General features: G+C 43.3%; 1 protein-coding gene across 21 annotated transcripts in view; it reads left to right on the top strand.

Annotated features, from left to right (window-relative positions):
* LPP (LIM domain containing preferred translocation partner in lipoma) overlaps positions 1-22,901 on the top strand; it is a 340,056-nt gene that overhangs the window by 75,283 nt on the left and 241,872 nt on the right. For 19 of the 21 annotated variants that reach the window (XM_054075104.1, XM_054075101.1, XM_054075093.1 and 16 more), the window contains one exon: positions 21,684-21,748. The gene's annotated coding sequence lies outside the window, so the exon portion shown is untranslated. Of the gene's footprint in view, positions 1-19,051; positions 19,073-20,735; positions 20,866-21,683; positions 21,749-22,901 lie in introns of those variants that run through there. The other 2 variants (XM_054075106.1, XM_054075105.1) reach the window with 2 other exon arrangements.

Raw genomic sequence — 22,901 nt, 5'->3', positions numbered from 1 at the left:
TGAGGAAGTCTCAAAGTTTGCAAGTAGAATTTTTTTATGGGTTGAAATCTGCTGTGGTTTCAGACTACCTAAGGACACTTAAAATAATGAAACCCCAGACAGCCCAGCCCAAATATGCATGACTCACAGCAGCAAAGCAATTGTTGTATTTAGCACTACCAATCAGCAAGCTAATGCAACTGCTGCTCTGAGATTTTGCATTTAATTTTTGTCTGGATAATAATGAGGAGTGCAGGGTTAATGATCTGTGTCTGGTTTCCCTCCAAAGTGCTTTATTTGCACTTTGTGGCTGCTTTTCATGGTTCTTTATAGCAGCCCCAAAATGTCAACTGACCTGAAGAAATCAACAATGGACATTTAAAAAATCTAAAAGAAAGCCTAGAAATGATGTTGCCTTCTAGCTTTTCATGTGAACACCTTGTACATGGACTCCCTTTGATTAAGTAACCAGCAAAACCTATTCACATGTATTCCAATTGAAATTTAACGAAGCAAGAGTATGTATTCATATACGCTGACTAATGTGGGAGGAGTAGATTCCAGTAAATTGGCTCTGTGAGCCCTTTGCATCACATTCAGGGCTTGATTTACTAGAAAGCTCCTCAGCGGCGTTGGAACATCTTTGGCATGAACAACCCTTGCAGGTCTGGATTCTTGCAGTTATTGTGAGAGGTGATGGTGGCTTGCACGCAAAATATGGCTGTTCTGTAGGGCAGAGCCGTATCAATGAATCCTGCTTTGGCTGATTGCAAGAGGTTTACTGGTGGTTGCTTTGGTACTTGTGTTCCCAAAGGCATATGACCCTGCTTTGCTGGGACAATGTTGCTCCCACCTGCTGGGAATGTAGACACATTTGCGTGGACAATGAAAATGCAGACGCTTAATTTCACATTGTCTCTTTCTGAGCATTTCCACCTTTCAGGCTGCTGCAGACCTCCTGCATTATTTCACACCCAGTATGGGGGCTGGAGCAATGGTGTAAAGAGAGCTTATCTGCTCGTTGCACAGTGCCCTGTGGCTTCAGCTCTGTGCAGGTATTGATATCCCACCTCTGAAGCGGGATGCAGCAGCAGAGTAATGCTGTAGAGCTATGTTAAATCACATTTTTGGATAAGCAATGAAAGGTCCTCCTGTATTCACTGTTAGTAGTGGGTTGGGCGACAGAACGGAAATGCCATGGTAGAATTTGCCTTTGCTGCCGACCCTTGCACAACACGCGAGAGCTCCTCATCACCAGACCTTTGTTTTGCCTTATCCAGAATACAAAGAAGTACTTCATGGCAATGACTGGCTGTTTTCCTTCTGGCTTGATTCAGTGGCAGAACTGCAGCAAATTTTCCCGAGGTATACTGGGTTTTCCAGTCATCAGCTTCAATCCCCATTCTGTCCTGCAAAGGCTCTCACTTGCTCTGTTGTAATGAAGTGCTGAAGAAGCCTTCAAAGGGACATGCGACTCTGGAGCTGAGATCTTGTGCTACATTTTTGGCCCCGAAAGCTGTTCTTGGAACAGTAAGCATGAGATTTTTCTTGAAACCTTCTTTGTCTGCTTTTCAGAAGAAATAGCTGGAAGGAGAAGACCTGTCAGTTGAACTCTAAAAGAGAAACCTATTGGCTCTGAAAACACTGGAGACATTATTTAAGGTCAGTTGATCTGTGAGAAGGCATGACTTATCTAATGCAGCCTAAGGTTAGTTATGCAACAGACGGGCTGTTCTTTGTTATGAAGAACAACTTCAGTGTGTGCCTGTGAAAATCAAAGGTCTCGCTGAAGCCACGGTGTGTTCTAGCTGGAAGCTATTGGGTGTCCTCCTCTAGTGATTTTCCTTCTGTGGTAGATTATCATCGCAGAAAGGTTTCCAGTGGAAAAGGCATTCAGCAGTTGCAGGCTGCGGAAGTTGACCTGCTAATGGATGTATACTTTGGTGGGTGGTGGTGCAGGACCATGTGCATATGGTGTTGTTTCAGACCAGCTTTTACTTCCTTTTCTTCTCCACCACACATCCCTCTGTGTCGGAGACCAGATCACTGGATTGTTGAGGTGCCTACATAGGGCAGTAGTTCTAAGCAGCTGCTAAAGAGAGAGACGTAACAATTTGCCTGCTGGCTGCATGACACTAAGACCTCTCTTGGAACTTTCTTTTCTCAGTTCTCTTATATTAAAACACAGTGCCCAGCCAGAGTGCCAGTATCTCTCTAGAGAGACTCAGCATTGCTCCGCAAATTGAAAAAAGGGAATTTTTCTTTAAAACTAGGATTGGTCTTGTGTGCCTTGTTGGGTGGGTAGGAGTGAGCTCTTCTGGGTAGCCATTTATCATTTATCATTTATTTACCAGCTTTATCATTTGTGCAAAGCTAAACATAATATTCAGCAAGATTGCCTGACATGCTTGTGGACTGTCTTCTTTTGTGCTTTTTATTTGTGTGATGTGTGTTGGGAGGTTTACTACTTGCAGATTGAGGATATTTTAACTAGCTTTGCACAAATATTGGTCTTGCATGGTTTGTTAGCTGACTGCTCCTGGGCAGAAATAGGGGGTGATGAAAATAACCAAATATCTTGAGCTTTTTTTTTTTTTTTTTAAGGACTTTACGTCAAGAGGTGGAAGAATTAAACCTGAAAAGGCAATAACTAAGGTGTGTAGTCGTAAAATGTTGTTTTTCCTAGAAATTTAACTGTATATATATACACAGCTTGGTGAAAGCCAAACTGTCCGTGATGGAAAGGCGATTGCCGTGATATGGTGTTAATTTTGGGGAACCGGGGAGCAAACTGGTCTGGCTGCAGCAATCCCTGGTCTGGCCACCTCTGAGATACAGATGCTCTGAGCATGAGGAGAGTGTTCACTTCTCCCTCAATGCAACTTGGGACCGAAAGGGTTTTTCCTAGTTGCCTCTTGCTCTGAAAGTCTTCTGGCTGTCCAGCTCTGTGTTCCTGTAAGCTCTCTTTGAAGTACACTGAGGCATTACAGTTAATAAGACATTTCCTTTGCTTTACAAAATCAGACTCCACCTTCCCCCTTCTCAGCACCCAGAATGAATAGCAGTTTCTGTAAATCCAGGCCTATGGATTTTATGAGGACCCCTGACAGCCAGGAGTGATCATGTTCTCCCCAAGTGTTTCCTGAGTAGGAAGAAATCAATGCATCAAGGTGCACTCTGCCTGACACCTATTAATTACACTGTCCCCTTATGTCTAATGTAACAGAAGAGGATCTGAAAGGCAGCCCCCTTTGCCCTGGCTAATAATACAGAAACAAATTGCTGCAAGTGAATGTAAACTGCTTCCCCCCCCAAAAAAAAAGAAAAAAAAAAGGAGAACATTTGTTTGGTAGTTGGAATTAGAAGCAGCATTTTGAAACCAAAGTACAACGTATGCAACATGAGATACTTGGCTGCAGTAGACCTGGTAAATGGTCCCACCAGCCCTGCAGTGCCCCAGCCTTAAATGCTTGGGAGTAAAATACATCCTGCTGTTAATGCTGCACCAAATGAAGGCATTGTGATATGGGCCCAGTGCGATGGGCTGGGGGATAATTACTGTTTACTTCTCTTATACCATAAATGAGATGAGTTTGAAGTTTTACCATCCTGACTTCAGCAGCTCACATTAAGCTGAATATGACATCAGTGTTAAGAGTTGTGGCACTTGTGGTTACAGCTTTGGGATTCCTTATATTTACTTTCTAGGGAACTAAAATTCAAAGCAGCTTTTATGTCTGTCACGAGAATACTGTCAGTTTGGAAAGAGGTGGGTAAATGTGCATTGACCTTTAACTAATACGGCCATATCCAATTTTCTCTGTTTCCAATTAGGAGAAATATGTTACAGTTTTGTTTTTTTAAATTGTTAAAATAGGAAAGTTATTTCACTGCAAGACTAATTCTGCTTTTTCCCAAAATAAAAATAATGAGTTGTTGTCCAAGGGCAGAAGTTTTCATACAATTACTGTTATAAACTGGAAATCAAGATTTAATAATAGAATGTGCCATCTGCCACCAGTGGTGGAAGAACACTGCGCACGGGACTGCTGTAAGCAGTTTTACTTTGTAGCCTACAGCAAGGCTACAGGTCTCCACAACCTTCTGTGGAGGAAAGGACAGGATTCTCGTTTGCTGCTGTTGATCGCCTCCTTGATCTTTGGGGGTTTTAGCACTGTAAATTCCACGTGTGATTTCTTGTCATTGCTCATTGCTCAGTGTGGCAAATTGTGCCTTCAGAGTAGAATAAAGGAGAGTGACTGTACCAGCTTGACCCAGCTCTGTCTGAAGCCAGCTGCAAACTCCATATTATTACCAGTGAGAGCTGGACCCACTCTTTGAGAAGACCATTGTTATTTTTTTCAGGTGTTTTGATGGTGGTGATGAGTGATGGGCACATCTGGCTGAGAAGGAGGACAGTCTTTCCCTGTGCTGATTCTTAAGGGCACTTACCTCCTCCTTATTTTCCTAGATGTGTGTTGCAAAATAGTTTTATACCTTTGTTCCTAGGACTTGGGATCCTTTTCATGAGCCGAGGTGGATCTTTTGATAGCTTAGAAAAAACTAAACATATTTTCCCAAGTTTTAAAATGTACTTTGCTGAAAAGATATTTTTGTCAAATTGCAGTTCCCTCCAAAACACTTTTCTTTATATAGAAAATGGGATTCCACCTCTCCTAGACCTTTGCTAACAGCTGTTCTGCTAGCTAAATGTCACTGAATTAAAAAGAAACAAAAATAAGAATATGATGTTTCTGGATAAAGATTTTAGTTGACTATTTCAGTCCCAGGTAGAAGAAATCCTCCTCTGTTCTGAAAGTTGAGATATTCTGGGGATTACTACCCTGCTATTTTATATTGCACAACATTGTAATACTGCAGCATTTCTGGGAAACTGTTATACGTGTATATAGACGTGCTTGTGTATATAAACATGGTCTGTACTGGCCTTTGCCTTGCTCCCTCGCCCAGAGAACTCCTGGGGCACCTCTGTAGGGCACTTTGGTTGCTGAGCGTGTTGCTGTTTTGGGCAGCTTGGATTTTGGAGCTGACCTATATTGAAGTTGATGCAATGGGATAGTTTCAGGTTGAGGTGCGTAGGAAAGGGGGACCTGAGCCAGCCTTTTGAAAATTGCTTTGATTTGTTGCTGGGCACAGTGAGGAATCCTGGAGTATTATCTGAGGATTAAGTGTGGTATTAAACGTTGGAGCTGTCTTGTCAAAGAAAGGGCAGTTTATCAAAATATAATTTATATCCGACAGTTTACTGCTAGCTACAGTAATTAATATGAAACATGACGGGGCCCATCATTAATGTGCTTTGTTGTCTCAGCTTGCGTTACTGCTGCTGGCAAGGCCAGCTTCTGAGGCTAATGAAGGACAGGGAAGAAAGAAATTTGTGCTGTTGTTAGCTGATCGTAATATATCTCCAGGTCTCACACTGTATTGTGCACTGCATCTGATCACAAATCTCAGCCAGGCATATCTGTTCGATAAAAACTTTTTTCCCAAATTCTTGCTTAGAGAGACAAGAATTATTGTTTGATCTGAGGTCACTCAGAACCAATGATAAACTCTGTTAAAGTTGGGATGAGGGAGAGAGTACACAGACTGGTCTGGAGGGACTGGAGGATGGGGAGAAAACTCATTTGCAGTGGTCTAAATCCTGCTCAAGTTACTGGTGAGGGAAGACTGTTGGTGTCTGCTGGTGGGGGTTAGTGAACTTTTCTGAGGAAGGAGGAAAGCAGAAGAGGGTTTTCAAACGTTTTCTAATGGCCAAGTGCCCAGATGAGGGCAATGGCTGGTGCTCTGTTGCTAATGGGGATCTCTGTTGGCATGGAGGTTGTGGTTGGTTTGAGATTGGTCCCACTTCCTGATAGCCCATATTGAGCTGCTTGAGAGCCATATGACTTCAGCAGAAGTTTTATTATCATGCAAGTTCCCAGAGAGATGTTTGTAGCCATTCCCATCACTGGTTTTAGCTGCAGCAGCAGCACGAGCTCCTTTCTGGTGGTTCCGTGGGGGACAGGCCAGCTGACTGCTCTCCTCAGGTGTGTAAGGAGTTCATGTTAAAATAAACAAAGCTATTTCCATCGTCTGTTTGCTGTATCAAGTCTGTCTTTGCCTGTATTCCAAAGAAAGATTGCACAATGTCATCAAACTTTGAGAAATACGTGAGGTTGGAGGAGCTTAGATGAGGGGGAGGGGGGGTTGTGATCAGGTCTCCTGCATAGAGGTAGCAGTCAGAAAATCAAGTGCTGTTGAAATTTGTCACACTTGAGCTCCATGGCTACTGTGATGTATTGTGACATTGATTTAGAAGAATATTTTTGGTTTAGTACCTGCCCTTAATTTAAACATTTGGTCAAACAGTGACCAAATGTTTCTGACCTATAATTGCCCACAATGGCAACACCTAACTGGGGCACTTTTATAGCAGAGTGTGTTGTATGTTAGTTTTATTGAGCATTGCCCGAAACGTTGAGGAGGATGTATAAAGTGCCTTGGCAGTAGCTAAATCTGGACTAACGCATATCCCCATTAGCATCAGGGCTGTCTGCAGGGAATCCAAAGGAATGAAGCTGCAAGTTTTCAGCAGTTCTGCTCCAGCTAGAACAAAGTAAGCAATAGTTTCACGGTTACTCCCTGTGTGTCTCTTCCAAACATGTCCTTTATGGCATGTTTGATGATAAAATCAGATAAATGCACTTCATGTTAAGATGACAGGGTAAATGATACATTTGCCGCTTTATTTTCATGGCCTTGGTTATAATGGTTTTTGCTGTGCCCTTACTTATCCCCGTTGCTGGCTGCAATGGGTGAAGGGATGTGCCTTGTAGGGGATTATTAGATTGCAATACCTGACCTTCTTTCTTATCCCATAAAGGAGCCTCTCAAATATTGGATAATCCAACCATGGTTTGTGCAGACTGGCTGAAAGCCAGGTTCTTCCTGGATGGGTGTAAGATGCTTCAAAGGGTTTGAACATTTGTGTCCTGGCTTGTCTGAATCAAACTTAGTTGAAGCAACTGGATGACTAGGTGATGTGCTGTTGTTCCATCAGTGTTAAATCAATGCTAGAGAGGGCATGACAATTTTATAACCCTTAAGAATATTTCTGTGCAAACTAATAGGCTGGTCTGGAGAGATGCACACAGGGGTATCACTGAGAGGTGGCGAGACCTCAGCATGCACACTTAATAGGTTCAGACTCCAGAGCTGACCAGATGGCTTCCTGTGGGATGGAAAACTTGCTGTTGGTGATTTACTTTTCTTCTTCAGAAATATTTAGTATTCTTGTTGTTTTGAGATTTATTTATTTTTTTTATTAGATTGACATTTGTGTTGTAGCAGAAGATGAGTTCTCTCTTTAGGACCTTCAATGTGTTTGACAAAGATACATTTTTTTGAGATCCATAGGGACAGCACAGTCAAGGATTCTGGAGAAGAGCATGTGGCTAGAAACAGCTATCTAGAAAAGGAGTATTTCTGGCTAAAGCATTAGTGCTCTCATCTGTTGTGGAGAGGATCAAAATGCTATAAATGGCATGGTTTGGTTTGATGCTGGACCCAGCAGATTACCCATTCCCAGCAGTTGCAGTGTTGTTCCCATTTAGAGGATTCTTAGGAAATTTTTGCTCAAATTAAATTTATGCTCTGCAGTGGGGGAGGAGAGGGGGAACCCAGCAGTTCTAAATATGTAGAATACTTTGTAAATAGTAATAATCTAATCGCAATAATTAGCACAACAGTGATGCGTAAACAGATTCAAATGTTGCTCAGTAATTTTGCCCACTGTGTGTAGGTAGTGCCTTGGGACCTTTGGCATGAATTGCAACAAAATGCTATTTGCTTTTCCAAACACAAAATAAATAGGTCCTTTTCCACAAGGAAGAGCTTGTGTTTGCTTCTCCATGTGTCTGTTTATGCAGGTGCATGCATAGGTAGACTTGGTAACACTAATGCCATCTTCTGTGATTTCACGCTGTATTAGTGAAGAGTGCATTGTCGGCAAGCTTTCCAGTATTTGTAAAAGGTCTACATGGGGTAATAAAATCTTGTTGTTGGGAAAATTGGTCTAATTTTGAGATTGAGAGGTGTAAGAATAAAAGATGCTTTACTGTAAATTGTAGGTAGGTAACAACAGAAACTCAAATATTAGAAGAAACTGGGTATCACACAAACCACACACTTTCACATCACTAAAACAAGAGCTGTGCTCACACAGAAACATAAACCTCTTTGCAAACCACAGAAAGTAAAAGGGAGCACTCCTGTTTCATTATTGATCTAATTGTTCTTTTCTTGATATGAGAAAAGGCATGAAATGTGCTTCTATATTCCAGCACGCACAAAAAAAGACCATCACTTTTGGAAACTTTTAAAGTCACAGCACATACTGATAAATGGCAAAGCCATTTAATTCTGATAGTTACAACTACCTAATGCCACCAAATTGTTCTTCTGGAACTGGATATATTATGGCTTTGATGAGAACTTTCCACTTGGGAGTGATATTAAATGAAGAGAGCCTAGCCCATGTTTTCATGTGACTAATCAGTTTTGGAAGATCAGTTCATAGAATGGTTTGGGTTTGAAGAGACCTTAAAAATCTAGTTCCACTCCCCCTGCCATGGGCAGGGACACCTCCCACCAGCCCAGGCTGCTCAAGGCCCCATCCAACCTGGTCTTGAACACTTTCAGTGAGGGGCATCCACAACTTCCCTGGGCGACCTGTGCCAGTGCCTCACCACCCTCATCATGAAGAATGTCTTCGTAATGTCTAATCTAAATCTTCCCCCTTCCAATGTAAAGCCATTCCCCCTTGTCGTATTACTGCATGCCCTTGTGAGAAGTCCCTCCCCAGCTTTCTTGAAGGCCCCCTTCAGGTACTGGTTGGTGCAGTCTTTTAAGTAAGATGTGTTAAGAAGAAGATCCTCTGAAGATTGGGTGTTTTGGGAAACCATCATGTTGGGCTATTCCAAAGCTCCCTTCCAACCTAAATTGCTCTGCGGTTCTTTGTGGTCTTTACCTTTATCTGTAATCTCTTTCCTTTGCTTTTCAATCCTATTTAAGACCAAGTTTCCCAAGTAACTTGTAAGTTTGTGGCTGTGGCACTTGTGCAAAATGTGTGCGGTTTAAACCTTGCTGTTTTTGTGTGTGAGAACAACCATGCATACAAATGAGGTTCCTGGATGGATCCAGCGAAGGCTGGATGCATTTCAAAGATTTTAGAGTATAGAGAGGTGTGCTTTTCTGTGGGGGAACTGTGAAGGTGAGTGTCAGTCTGTGCTCACCTCCATGTTTTACAACACTCTTCCATTTACCATCTCCACCAGCTTTGCTTCTCTTCCTGCTCCTGCCAGCAATCGCACCTCCTACTCTTCTGCCGAGCTGAGCAGATTTTGGAGTCAGGCAAGCACTCTGTGCTGGCAGCAGGCAATGTCAGCTCCCTGCCTAAGAACTGAGGGTTGAGGCTCCTTAGTTCTCCTTGGGTTTTGTTACTGGCTTACTCCAGTGGCATAGGGCAGATTCTGTCTCCCTTAGTTTCAGCAACTTCTCTGTCCCTTAGTTTCTGCAACTTAGTAAGCACCTGTATAAACTGAACTTGGGACTCTCAGGTAGACCTGTACAGTGGCTGTTTTCTTCTAGTGAGTACTCATCCTAACTACCTGAGAGTGAGAGAGAAGCAAGATTCAACCTTTAATAAAATGTTTTTGAAGCAGTTTAGTTTTTTAAGAACTGATTTTCGCTTCCTAAAGTCTCCACCACTTCAAAATGGTCTAGAGGTTTGCTGAAAAGGTCACTTCCAGCAGTAACTAATAATAAGTGGTGGAGGGGAAGAGCGACTTCTCTTGATAGCTTGTTCTTAAGACACCTCAATGATTCGTTTGATGAATCAGCAATTAATTTTTGCCTGAATCCCCTGGCAATTCACTTTACCTGTAAATCATGTTCAGCTCATTGTAACTTTCCTTGCTTTTTTATTGATTTGTTGATTATTCTCCCTCCCCCAGGAAAACCAAATCAATTAGTTCTGTTTAAACCAGGATGAGGAGGAGTCTGCAACTGGCAAGAACACGACTGCGTGGTGGAGGGGGGTCGCTTCTGCAGGGAAGTGGCTTGGTAGTAGTTATCCAAATTGATGCGTCGCCATGTATGTTCCTTTTAAGGGCGTTTTCCCTTGAATTATCATGCTTTCCCAAGGTACTGAAGACAAACTTGCACAAACCCATCCAAAAATCAGTCCCTCAGAAAAGCTGAGAACTCATTGGCTTTGGATTTCTCTTGTTACAGAGCCAGTGGGAGGGGAAGCTGGTTTTTGGTTTAGGCGGATCAAGCCAAATCCCTGATTTGTTTTCATTTGTGCACCAAGTTTTGGTTTTGTTTTGTTTTGGTAATGGCAGCTGTATATAGAATACAATGTGGGAAAAGATTAAGTAAGATCCTGTCAGAAAAGGCTTATCAAACATTTGCCAAAAAGAAGTAAAAAAATGTTGGTTTTGTTCTTTGTTTCTTTGGAGGTCAGAAAACCATTCTTTTGAGTCAAGGTGAATTGTTGATATGTTTGTAGGATTAAATAGCGGTTTCCAAGATGCACATATTCTGCCTCCAGATGCTGCCAGGAGAAGTGCACATTTAACACTGGAAATGCGTAGATCACCTGTTCAGGTCCTCTTCCTTGAAGGTTTCTGTACTCATTTGTTGGTATTTCAGTAGCACGTGAAAGGCCTGTGTTTGGATTGAGTCTCTGTTGACCACTGCTGTAACAACAGCCCATGACTATCTCCCATGATGTGACAGTGTGGACCACAGGCACAGCAAGTGAATGAGAAGGGTGAGGGGGCAAAGGAGAGAGGATGCAATTTGTGCTTCTGTCAGTGTTTCAGCAAAGCCGATGGTTGGCAAGAACTGCTTTCTGAAGTAGTATTGAAAAGCAACGCTTTGCTTTCTTCCAGGCTGTTCCTAATGGTTGAATATCATGGTCTGCTGAATGGGGGCTGTCGAGAGAAACGATTTACCCTAACCCCCCTCTGAAGATAGCAGCTGAACCAGAGGCAGGAAATCCTGATCCCTCAATCCTGTGGATCATAAGAAAGTCATTTGTAATCCCGAGGCAGGTTCAGATATTTTAATCCTCTACCTCTCTGCCTCTTTCTGTAACCTTTTGAACCAGAAGCTGGAGAGCAGGAGCATATGCAAGTTTGATTTCCATCCTTTTTACAGCTGATTGGTTCTAAGTACATTGTGATTGCCTGATGTTCTGGTGCTCAGCCCACATAATGCCGTTTTCAATAATTTCTATCAAAATTAAACTAACTTCCGCTTTCCAGGAGGGTGGTTCAGTTCCCACTAAAGGATTGTGCCTTCCTAAACTCACACACATTTTCTGCTTGATGTTCTTCCCTTCATCATGAGCTATCCATGGCATGGTGCTCAGCTGAGTGCCCACCCAGAGGTGACAGTGTTTCAGTGGCAAATGAAATGTTTCCTGCCTCTATAAGCTTTCAAAGCACTTTGGGATCCTCTAGGATGGAAAATATTATTTTTTTGCTGGAGCCAGTATTTTCACTGTGCTTTACTTCCATTGCTCCTGTTAGATGTGCTGGTTTTCATTATATCTTCAGATAAGGCTCTTGTGAAAAGGGTTTCTGTTTTGTTTTCTCACCAGAGGAGTGATTCGTATTCAGATTGAAATGTTGTATTGCTTTAAGCCAACCTTCTCCTTGTGTGCTAATGGCAGGAGAGGGAGATGTAGGCGTTGACCGAGCAGGATTGTTTTTCTCCTACTGCATTTAGAAACTTTTCAAATGGCTTTTTAGGAAGGCATGGGGACTTAAATGCCTGGCACGGGAGAACCCTGCTCTTGCATGTTTTAAGAATATGACTCTGTTTAGGCTGCAGAAACATACTACCAGCAATATTGTCAAAAAAAGAAGAGAATTAATGGTCTCTTTTAAGTTGAGGGTACCTGGGGGTGGGTGTATTTTTTTTTTTTGTCATCTTTGTTGATATGGTACTGTATTTTCTTTTAATTCATAACACTAGTTTTTAAGAGAGTTGTTTGCGTCTTTCTTGAGGCAGTGACTCTGTAGGCACTTTCTGCAGCACAGCTGAGGCCATCAGCTTACAATCTCTGCTGCTGCCTGATGCTTCCTTCAAAGGACCTGATTGCTACCCACGGAAGAGAAGATATAAAGTCTAGCACACATTTCTTGTTAGAAATGGATGCTGGCTAGTCCAGTCCAAACCTGGTCAAGAAATTTTACCACAAGTACTCAAAAATACAGAGAACAGGTGCTGAGATTCTAGCCGGGCGTTTGTATGTATTCAGAGCGTTGCTCTGTCACTTGCAGCTCAAAGTGAATGTCTTAGATCTTGTGGATTTTACTGCCTGTCCCATAAACAATCAGACTGAGGTGGTAATGTTATTTCATGGAAATCTATACAATTTGGGTGAGCTAAAATGACACTGACTAACTGAACCTACTCAAGAGGAGATTTGCCATGTTTTAAACTTGGAGCACAGCTCAGTCTGTTTTCTTCCTTGGTACTTCCAAGTTGGACTTGGCAGCGTGAAATGATCCTTCACCACTTGCCCTTTTCATTCCCACAGGCTTCATGGAACTGGTTGAATCTTCCTAAGGTGGCCTGAGATTTTTAGATAAATGTGATACATGAAGAGACATTGGCACTTTTAAAGAAGCACCTGAGGAGCCACTGAGCCTTGGAGCATCTATTGACTTTAATGGAGTATCTATGGCTGTGTTCTTTGCATTGCTTTGAGAATTGTATTACACCAACAAGCTGAGGGTATTGGGAGGATCAAAAATGTTCGGTGTTTCTGTTGGCATACAGTCAGAATTTAAGTGAAAGTGTTTCTGAGGAGAAGAAAATAAAAGAGACAGTGATAGGTCTTCATAGCTGATTGTAGTGTTCTTTCACCACTGAAGAGCTGGTGAGGCAAATGTGAGACCTTGGTTACACATCACCTAAATACTTTCTGACTTGAGAACATTTGAGGTGGAATCACTTGCAATTAGCATGGGCTTGGCAGAAACTGGCACTGCCACTGTTTGCAAAGAAACTGTGTAGTCCAGTAGTGCCAATGGGAAAACTGTTGTTTCCACGTAGCGCAGGTGTAGTCTTGAGGTGATGTCTGTGCAGTCATTGCTCTTGCAGCAACTGATAATGTCCTTGATGGTACACTAGCGACTCTAGAAGTGAGAGCATAGATGGCTGTCTCCTGTACTCAGTCTCTCAACCGTACACTATGGTCTTTAAATTATTTATCATCATGGCTACACATTCCTTAGGCAACTGGTGGTGTTTAGGAGCTTTTAGGTGCATTGCTCTTTAGAATCTGGGCCCTTGAATGGTCCAGGGAAATATGACTGTTGCTCTGCACTTTATAGTTGTTGGTCGGATGAGGCAGTTTCCACTACAGTTGGCTGTGGTTAGTCTGATGCAGAGTGCAACCTATTGTAGACTCAAATGACCCATCTAAGATCAATTGCCCAATCAGCACAATAAATTATATCTAAGAGTTCATTAAATAAAGGAATTCATGAGGACCGGAGGGCATCTGCCGGTCCCCATTTTCTGTGTTGCTGCTCAGAGGTTGGGCAAGGTGTCTCCTGCCTGCTTGATGAAGCCTGGGAGCTTGTGAGTGGGTGGCGTGGGAACTGGGGACAACTGAGGATTTGTACAGGGATTCAGAGCTGCTCCCTGGGGCAGAAAAATAAATGTATGATTCTTGGCCCTAGAATGAAGAAGGCAAGACGCCGTGGACTTGTTGCAACCCGTGCAGTCTGAATGTTTTCTTCTTGTCAGATGCTGCTGTCACATAAGTAATTTTATTGCCAAAGGGCAGAGGGAACGAACTAGTGAAGTGAGAAGTCTACTTTTTGAAGGGCTATGTGTTGTCAAAATTGGTGCACCAGATGTATAGTTCTTTTACTTTCTGCTCTTGCAGTATTTTTCTATCTCATCTGGGGAGCAGGGGAGGGATGATGGTGTGTGCAGGAGGTGCATCAATCTCATCCAGGAGAAAGTGTGTCTTCAGATGAGGAGGCATTTTGCATACAATGCCTGAAATTAGCCCTTAAAATAGCACACTCCACGTCTTAGTAATACCTTGATAAGAAACAGTCTGATTGAAGTATTGAGCTTATTGTAGTGGATCAGCTGTGACTCATCAGGAAATTGAAAGTCTTGAGACAAAACTCGCCCCCTTCAGCCTTTTTGGAAGAAGCAGGAATTAGTGGTAGATGAGAGGTTATTAATCGTTCTGTGATTCTCATAAATAGGTACCAAACAACAAGCTCATACTGAAGTATTTATATCCTAAGCCCTGTCTTGTGAGCCTAGCTATCAAAAGTCTCCGTCAGAGAGGGACAGTGAAAAAGAAAGTTCTCTGGAATGAGCAGCACCTCCACCTACATGCATTTAAATGAGATAGGATGGAGGTGAGCTGGTAGGTTGCATGCTGTAATAAGCCATTTACTGGGATAATGGCTGCAGGCTACAAATGCCATTTCTACTTAGTCTGTCTATTGAATGCAAACACTAAAAAAAGTAAAAAGAAAAAACACTCTACCTCAGTAAAGTCTGTAATACTCTTAATCCCCAGTGTACTCAATCAGCGTTAACTCAGCCAATGTCGCAACATCCCACAGAGGGATATGACATGTACACACAGCCTTCCTCATTGGTCTGAGAAACTGAGGCAGCAGGAAGGATTTCAGTTGTGGCTGCTGGTTTTAGACTGGGGAAAAATCCTGGGCAACAGCCTGGCTTGACAGTGAGCAGGATGGAGTCATCCTTTGGTCCTTGGTAGGAGTGTGGGAATTCTGACTTTTGGGGACTAATCCCATATATTTAGGGTTTCCTTTAGAGAGGTTTGCTGCCTGCTGTTACCGACAGCACTGCCCCACGTGTTGAGTCACAAAGGACATGTTGGCACAGCTGGCAGAGGTGGACTGTGAGGGGATGAATGTGTGTGGGAATATCTCTCCAATTTAGGCAGTAGCTTTAGACATTATTTATCTTTCTGGCTGTGGGATATTGCTGAAAATCCAGATGTTGTGAAGAGAAAGAAGAGAATCAAGATGATCAAATACCTGTTTAGAAAAACAAAAAAGGCTGAGGAAAAAGAGCTTGATGGCTTTGTGTTTGTCTGCAGTGAAGTCATGGCAACAGAGCACTCATTTAGCAAATTAACTGTTTCTCTATCTTACAGAAAAAAATTGAATGAAAATGATGCAAGGGAACATCCTTTTATCTCTACCAAATGAGTCCATTTGTGCCAAAGCAAAGGAGTCATCCTGGGGAGTTTGCTCCACAGAGTGTGCACTTTATTAGAACAGAATGTAACAGTTGTCCCAAAGCTATAACTGTAAGAGCCTGGTGCCCTAGGCAAGAACTTTCAGTAACAGGAAAGCCAAAGTTAGGTTCCCGCACTCATATGATGTTTAAGGTCTCTTGCAACCCAAGCCATTCTGTGATTCAATGAAATACCCACTTAGAAGCATAATTTTGAGTTCTTGGTTGTCTGAGATTTTTGGCTTAGTTAAGCTCGGAATACAGCTTTCAGAAGGGCTATGATCTTGTTGCAGTTCCTTACAGTAATGCCTAGTTTGAAAATTATTTAGGCAGCTGGGACAAAATGCTAATGCTGCTTCACTTTGGCTGTACCCACTTACTTGTAAAAAGCCAGTTGCCTTTAAGTGCCTTTGACTTTAATTGAGACCTAGGTTTCTTTTTGCGCAAAACTCCATTTTAGCTCCTAACCTTAGCGGTATTTGAAATAATTCTCACCCAAGCCCCGGAAATAACACTGTGTGCTACTTCTGTTTTGACGTTCTCTGCCCATCTCCGTGCACAGACTGCTCTGTGCAGCAGTATGCGAGGGTGAGCCGCACAGTGACTGTATTGATAGGCACAAAAGCTCATTTTACATCACAGAATCTCATATAGGAATTCAGAAGTCGTTCGTCTTGATGACTGGGAGCAGGCTCCAGGGAAAATATCACAAACTCAAATGTGGTGCTTAAAGCGCCTGGAAAGTGGTGTTTCTCTTAAGTAGTGTTTTCCAAGCGGATTGAATTTTACTTAGTGGCTCTCCTAGAGATGATTTTGGGCAATGGCTTATGGTTTTCATGAAGGTATTTGACAGCAGAGATACAGAGCTTTTGTCTGTACAGAGGAGTGAAACGGTTTGGGGGGAGGCTTTTAAGGATGTTTTGTCTTTGATGTGATTTCTGACAAAAATGTTTGTGCAGCTTCAGTCTAATTGGAAACCTGACCATTCATTGTCATCAATGCTCACCAGGTGACTGAGTTGTCATCCATTGCTTCTCATACCTGGATGAAGCTTATGCCTTTCTCCAGCTTAAACTTTGGTTTGATGAAAGAAAAGCAGGAACTGAACATAGCTGGATGAGTTTGAGTGAGTGAAGGAAAACCACAATCATTTTATATGCAAGTGGATATCTCGGATGCTGTTGTGGAGGTCTTCCATATAAAAAGCCAATGTTTAAGGACTTTTTTTTTTGGAAAGCACCTCTTTCTGCAGGGACCTCATGGGAATAGTGGGGCTCTTCACATTGCTAAATTGTGCTTGTCGTAAAGGCTGCAGAGGCTGGCTAGGAGCGTATGATGCTTCCCAGCTCAGCGTCATGCTCGTGTATTTGCATCTGTGACTGGCTGTTTCTTTCCACTTTTTCCTTTTCTGGATGTAACCTTCACTTTAGCTGTTAGCAGTTTCAGAGCAGAAGGGCCAGCCTCCTGCCAGAGTGTTGTCCATAGGCTCCAATACGGCTGCCCAGAGGCAGCAGAGCATGTGGGCAAGGGTGAGAGTGCAAATCCAAGGTGGTTGCACCTGAGGTTGTCTAGAGGCTTTTAAGGAGTAACAACTCACATCTTGAGTTTTTTTTGGGGGAGGGATGAGATCCTCAAACTGGAACATTAGCAAGTTAGGGAGCCCCAGTGCCATGAGTTGTCCCAGCACTCATGAGGCAAATAAGCGTGGTGGAAAAGCCTTAGCAACCGCTGCCAAACGACTGGGAAGATGCAACCCACGGCGTCTGTTGTGTCTGAGATCTTTGTAAAGTCTCTCACATTCTTCTTCAAGTTTAGTTTTCCAGTGGAGGCTGTCGCAGTAATGAGAATGTCTCCCATCTGCTTCTCACATGGCTTGGCACATTTAGCTAGAATATATATATTTTTATTATGAGGTTAGCCAGTGGTAACCATGACGATTAGACTTATCACACAGCATTTTTCTCCCTCCTTAAGCCAGTTTGAAATGCTGACAATTAAATAGATACAGTACACTTTAGAGATCCATCAGTCTCTTTGTTGTCTTGACAACCAGAGTATATTTAGAAATGTAACAAGTACATGGAGTTCAATTGCACTTTTGCTAAAACACAGTTTTGTAGCTTGAGAATTTAGTCTGTGTTGTTTGTAGTTTCAGGTGCTTATCTGAACTGTGCCTGACTTTCTCTTTGATCTCTCTGGGAAACTCCTATGTAGCAGAGGGGAGACTTGGTGGATGGAAAGAGGGTCCTTGTCAGGCAGGGAGCCTGTTGGAGAAGCTGTGCATGGCAGGGATTTGGGTGAGGGCCTGGCAGCCCCTGTGTACTTGGGTACTGGCTATCCTGTACTCCCAGGTACTCATGATGCCCTTTACCACTGGGTGCTCATGGTTTGGTTATTGATTTGCAGTGCAAGAAGAATGTGTGTGATTATTGTCTTAGACCTGCTGTTCCTGCAGTTCCAGCTCAGCAAATGGTGCTGAGGGGCAGTAAGCAGTGTGTCTGGGCATCTTCTCAATCTCCCAAATGAGCTGCTCTCATGGTTCACTAGCAGTTTGGTGTGGAAGGACTGTGACATGGTGCACAGTGATGGCAGACCATGATGGCTTGCCTCCTGCGTGTAAGATACCCAACCTTTAATAACGACTGGGAACTGCTCTCTGACACTGAAGAAATAGTGGATACTGTTTCTCTGTATCCCTTTTTCTCTTTTGTCTGTGTTATGCTGGGGGTGTGTTTATTTGATTTTAACAAAATACTATTACTATTTTTTTTTCTTTTTGTCCCCTTTCATTTGACTGGCCGAACTGAGCTCATCCTCTCCTTATTCAGCTGAAGTAGCAGCTTATAGGCTAGATGTCTGGAGCTGTGAGTTTTAAAAGCTACATGCAGGGCTGGAAGAGCAGAAGGAACTATGATGGAGTACACCTTGGGGGACTGTAAATGTCCCTGTCTCCCATGACCCCTGTGCACCCACTGCTGGTGGGTGCATGATGTGTGGCTGTGCTACTTTCTGCTGTTTCCCTTTTGAGCCAGCAGAGAGCTGTGGTTGGTGCATGCACATGGAGCCGGGGAGCACAGTTTGGGTGTCACAACCATACCTCTAAATGTGGTGACATGTCAACCCAGAAGAGCAACTGGGACATGTGGCTCCCATCTGCTGCCATCTTGCAGCCTGATGGCTGTGGGGTGCAGGCTGGCACCCACAGTGCCCTTGTTACGCTCTTAGCACAGGACCCGGCAGTGCCACCACCTTGCTTAACACGCTGGCTTGTAAAGCTGTTTGTGAAGTGAGAGACATCCTGACCTGAGGATCTCATAGAGTATTCTTCTGCCTTCAGTGATAAATGAATGAAATGAAAAGCAGTTGAGGAAACAGCAGATATCTTCCACACCACTCCTCTATATGGCTGAATGGGATGGCGATGCTGGTCAGGGCTGCCCTTTTCAAAGGCTTGCTGGTTGAGGGGCTGCTAAAAATTGTTTCTTTCCAGTGAGGTTTTGGTGGCCCTTCCTAATTCACACCTGAACCCTGGGACCGGCGCTTGGATGGTCACAGATTTTCTGCAAGACATCAGACAAGACTCTTCCACCTCTCTGTCTGTGGCCTGGTTTATGGTTGGTGCTTGAGAGTATAATTTGGGCTGGACAACTGAAAACCCCAAGCAAACCAAGACTCTCCTTCATCAACAAAGCTGTGGCAACACAATAATCTGAACAGAAGCTCGGTTACGGATGGGGTGGCCTTTTGCCCAAAGGAACCAGTTCATTTGGTGAGGTGGTTTAAAAATGGGTCTACGGTATGGATGTAATGATCGTCAGTAGCACTCATCCTTGGGCAGAGCACTGTAAAAACAGGTTATATCATTGCATTCCTGCCAGGGAGCACGGTCAGCATGAGCTTGACACTGGCGTGCTTTATCATGGGGGGTGAGGAAGGCTTGAGGGTGAGGAGCCCGACCCGAAATCAGCTGTTATGGCCAACAAAGCGCATCTGTATTTCCTGGAATATGCATCATCCTGCCTGTCCGCTATATCTGAAATGTAATTTAGTAAGGTTCAAAAGGAGCAGAGGATTGCTTTGTTATAGCATGATTTTGCTTCCTTCATCCTTCTGTTCCTTTTTAATTCAGTATCTGTCAAATAACATGGGTGATATTTTCAGTTTATGCACAGCTCAGTTTCATTTTTCTGGTTTTTTTTTTTTTTGCCCCTCCATTTTATCAGTTTCCTGATGAAAAGCCAAAAACTGTTGTGTATCTCTGCCCCAGTTTTGTTTGTAAACTGTTAACGTGCCTTTTTCAAGTGTTTAATAGCTGTAGGGGTTTATTCTTAAAATACAACCACCAAAACACAAAGATGCTAATGAGTCTTCAGGAGTGACTTAAACAATTGTCCAAACCAATCTGACAAAGATAATGGTCTTCTAATAGAAGATATTTAGCTGGAGGTTGGATGAGCTGTAATATTTATGGGTCTGTAGATCCTTAACCAGACAAAATCAGAGTAACTCCTTTGATTTCAGTGGAACTGTATCTGTTTATTACAACTGTGGCTTAGGCAGCACTTTAGATGCAAATTGTAGCCTCTCTGAAGTTAAGTGGGGTTTTGATTTAATTATTGGAAGCAGTAATGTCAGCAAAGAAATGAAGAGCTGGGACCCACATACCCCGAAGTCTGTAACTTTGAGTGGATCTCTTTCCCTCACTGTAAGGATCAGATTCCCTTGACTGGAGCTAGTAATTAAAATGCAGCTTCTCTTATGCATCTCCCAAAGGCAGGCAGAGAGAGTAGAAGTGCAGCCTATGCAGATTATATATGTATCTCTATGTACTTTGCAGAAAATGCAAGTAGTTATATTGTTCTCTAACTGCTCATGGTTGGGCTGTTGACCCAGAACTTGTACTTTCCAGCTCTGAACACGCAAAGCCACAACTGCTGAATTATCAGGCTGTGATGCAGGGAAGTCTGGGATCTCCTTTTCTCCAAAGTGCTTGTGTCCATGTGGCACTTGGGAGACAAAGACCACTGCTCATCACCCCTACTGTGTGTGGCATAAGTGATTCACCGTGCATTCATTTCTGGTCACGTAAGGGGCATTAGTTTAAAGCAGGCTTGAGGCATAGGTTAGCGTTAGCTATTTGAAGTCTTCAGTCTAAAACCAACATCAAACAGGGAGCAGAAAATGTATCATGCACAGAAAAATCTGTGAGATTTAAAAATCTCTTTTAAAATAATAACTATAAGAATAAATTCCACACTGTTGGCATAAACTGTCTCCTCTGTGGTCAGGACACCTGTCTGCCTTTTTGCTGTTACTTGATATGGGCTTACAGTACTTGAAAAAATGTTAACATGAATTTTTTGTCATGGCAAATGTGAAAGGCATATCCAGGTCCTGTGTGGTCAGGTCTTCAGCAAATTTCTGTGCTTCTTGCGCTTCAGTGTGGCTGTGAAGCAACTGCTGCAATTCTTCTCCCTCGTGCTCTCCTTCTTCCACTGTGGACCAGGAAGATGAAACTGCTGCCCTGCTGGACTCAGTTCTCCTAAGCAAAGACAGCTAATGGTGGGGCTGAGGAGTTTTCCTTTTCCTTAAAAGTATAATATTTGTGATTGGCTAGATATGTCTTTCCTCCCTCTCTTTAATGATTTTTAACTCCTTGATTAATCTCAGCCACATTTGCTAAGAAGTAGTTAGGCTTTAGGAAAACAGAAGTGAGGGTGCCATTATGTGGATTTAGGGGTGACCTGGGGCAGCTGGGAGTGTGTGTTTTCTTTTTAGCTAGGCACCCAGAAGAGAAGTAGGGCTGGAGGCAGGTAGGATTTGGGCTGTCTCACCCTGCTGCTTGATTTTTCCACAGCCGATGTGTATTTAATTCATCCCACCTCAGCTTTGGTTCTTCTTGGTGCTTGCGCAGCAAAGCCAATGCCGCAGGAGTGACTCACTGGCGGCTTGAGCAGCAGAGGAGGCTCGGGAAGAAGAAGCCTTTTAAGCATGAGAGGCAGAAGGGTGTCTGGTTAGGCTTTGAAAGAGACCTTGTTACCTGCAGCCCTTACGTCAGTGCCTTTCACCAGCTCCGCAGTGATTTAAAACTAGTAGCTTTTCTTCTAAATAAACCTCAGTTACTCCAACGTTTGCTTAGATGTAATCTGTCCTGCCAATGTGTAAAAAAACCTTATACGGGTCAAAACAAGGACAGACTGACATATGAGTTATATTGGGGGTAAAGGGGAAGCTATGCTCTGATCCTTACAGGAGAGCAGCTGCTGTTATGGGCCCTTTTGGGGCTGTTTTCTTTGTGATGTGTCACAGCCAGCTTGATTTACTTTCTGCTTTTATGATGAGAAAAACATTGATTCTTACCTTTCTGTTTGCCCCCACAGAGATCTGGTGGAAGAGCCTGTCCATACATCTGTCTGAGTGCCTGACAGGGCTGCCTTGCTTCCAGGTGAGTAGTAGATTGGGTTGCAGGGCTTCTGCCAACTCCTGAGATAGAGAGAATGGGAAGACCCTGGGATCACGTTCAGTCATTCAGCCAATAATGAGTATTTCTCCAAAGCCTGGAGTAGTGGAGGCCTGGCTAACCCCGGAGGCTTGAGGTGGTTTTGCTATTTTTTGGTCCAAGTCTGGAAGCAGCAAATATGCAGGGCCTTCTGGGAATGGGAGTTTTGTGTGGGAATGATTGCATGATCCTGTGAAAAGCTGCACTGATGCCATGGGCTGTATCGCTTTAACTTCTTTTTGAATGAGACTTTCCTGCTTGTGGACCTGAACTTGCTCCCTGTTCATGGCGTGGCTCTGTGCAGCCTAGTTACGTTCCCAGTTGATGATGGAGAGCTGGCTCTGTTACCGAGTTTAGTCTAACCATGCTTCACCGGGCAAAAGCAGAAACACATGTAAGCCTGTTAAGCATAACCTGAATGGAAATACATGTGAGGAGCAAGTTCACAGAATCACAGAATTATTTGGGTTGGCAAGGACATTTGAAGGTTTTCTAGTCCAACCCTCTTGCCACGGGCATGTTGCACTAGATCAGGTTGCCCCATCCGACCTGACCTTCAACACTTTCAATGATGGAGCATCCACAGCTTCTCTGGGAAACCTGTTGTTGTGTCTCACCCTCTCTCACCGTAAAAAATTTTGTCCTTATATCCAATGACAATTCGTTTTTTAGAATTACTGGTTTCATTAAATTCACTGCAGATATTAGCCGTGACTTAAGTATCAGCCTGATAAGCCACCCTGAGCTGTGATACTGTAGATACTGAGCTGTAGGAGTTCTTTGCCAGATTATTTGTAGGACGTGAATTTGTCCTTTGTAGCCATGCCATGACATGATGATTAATTGCAGTGAGGGTGAGTGTTCAGTTTGGAGCGCAAAAAAAGGAGCAGTGTCAGGGCAGTAGGTCTGTCCTCTCTGTCATGCCATCCCAGGAGCTGGGGGTACTAGAGCTGCTACAAATTCATGATAACTGGGGGAGGAAAGCAGCGAGCAGCCCCATGGAGAAGTGGATAATGAATGAATAGGGAGAGCTGGTAGCTGGTCTGTAACTGCTCAGCGGCCATGAAGTTCTCATGGAGGAGATGTGCCTTGGGAGGGC

This window comes from Cuculus canorus, chromosome 9 (assembly GCF_017976375.1).
Source record: "Cuculus canorus isolate bCucCan1 chromosome 9, bCucCan1.pri, whole genome shotgun sequence".
In the NCBI taxonomy this organism is placed as follows: domain Eukaryota; kingdom Metazoa; phylum Chordata; class Aves; order Cuculiformes; family Cuculidae; genus Cuculus; species Cuculus canorus.
Note: the sequence above shows the minus strand (reverse complement) of the source record. Positions and strands in the feature narration are given on the sequence as shown.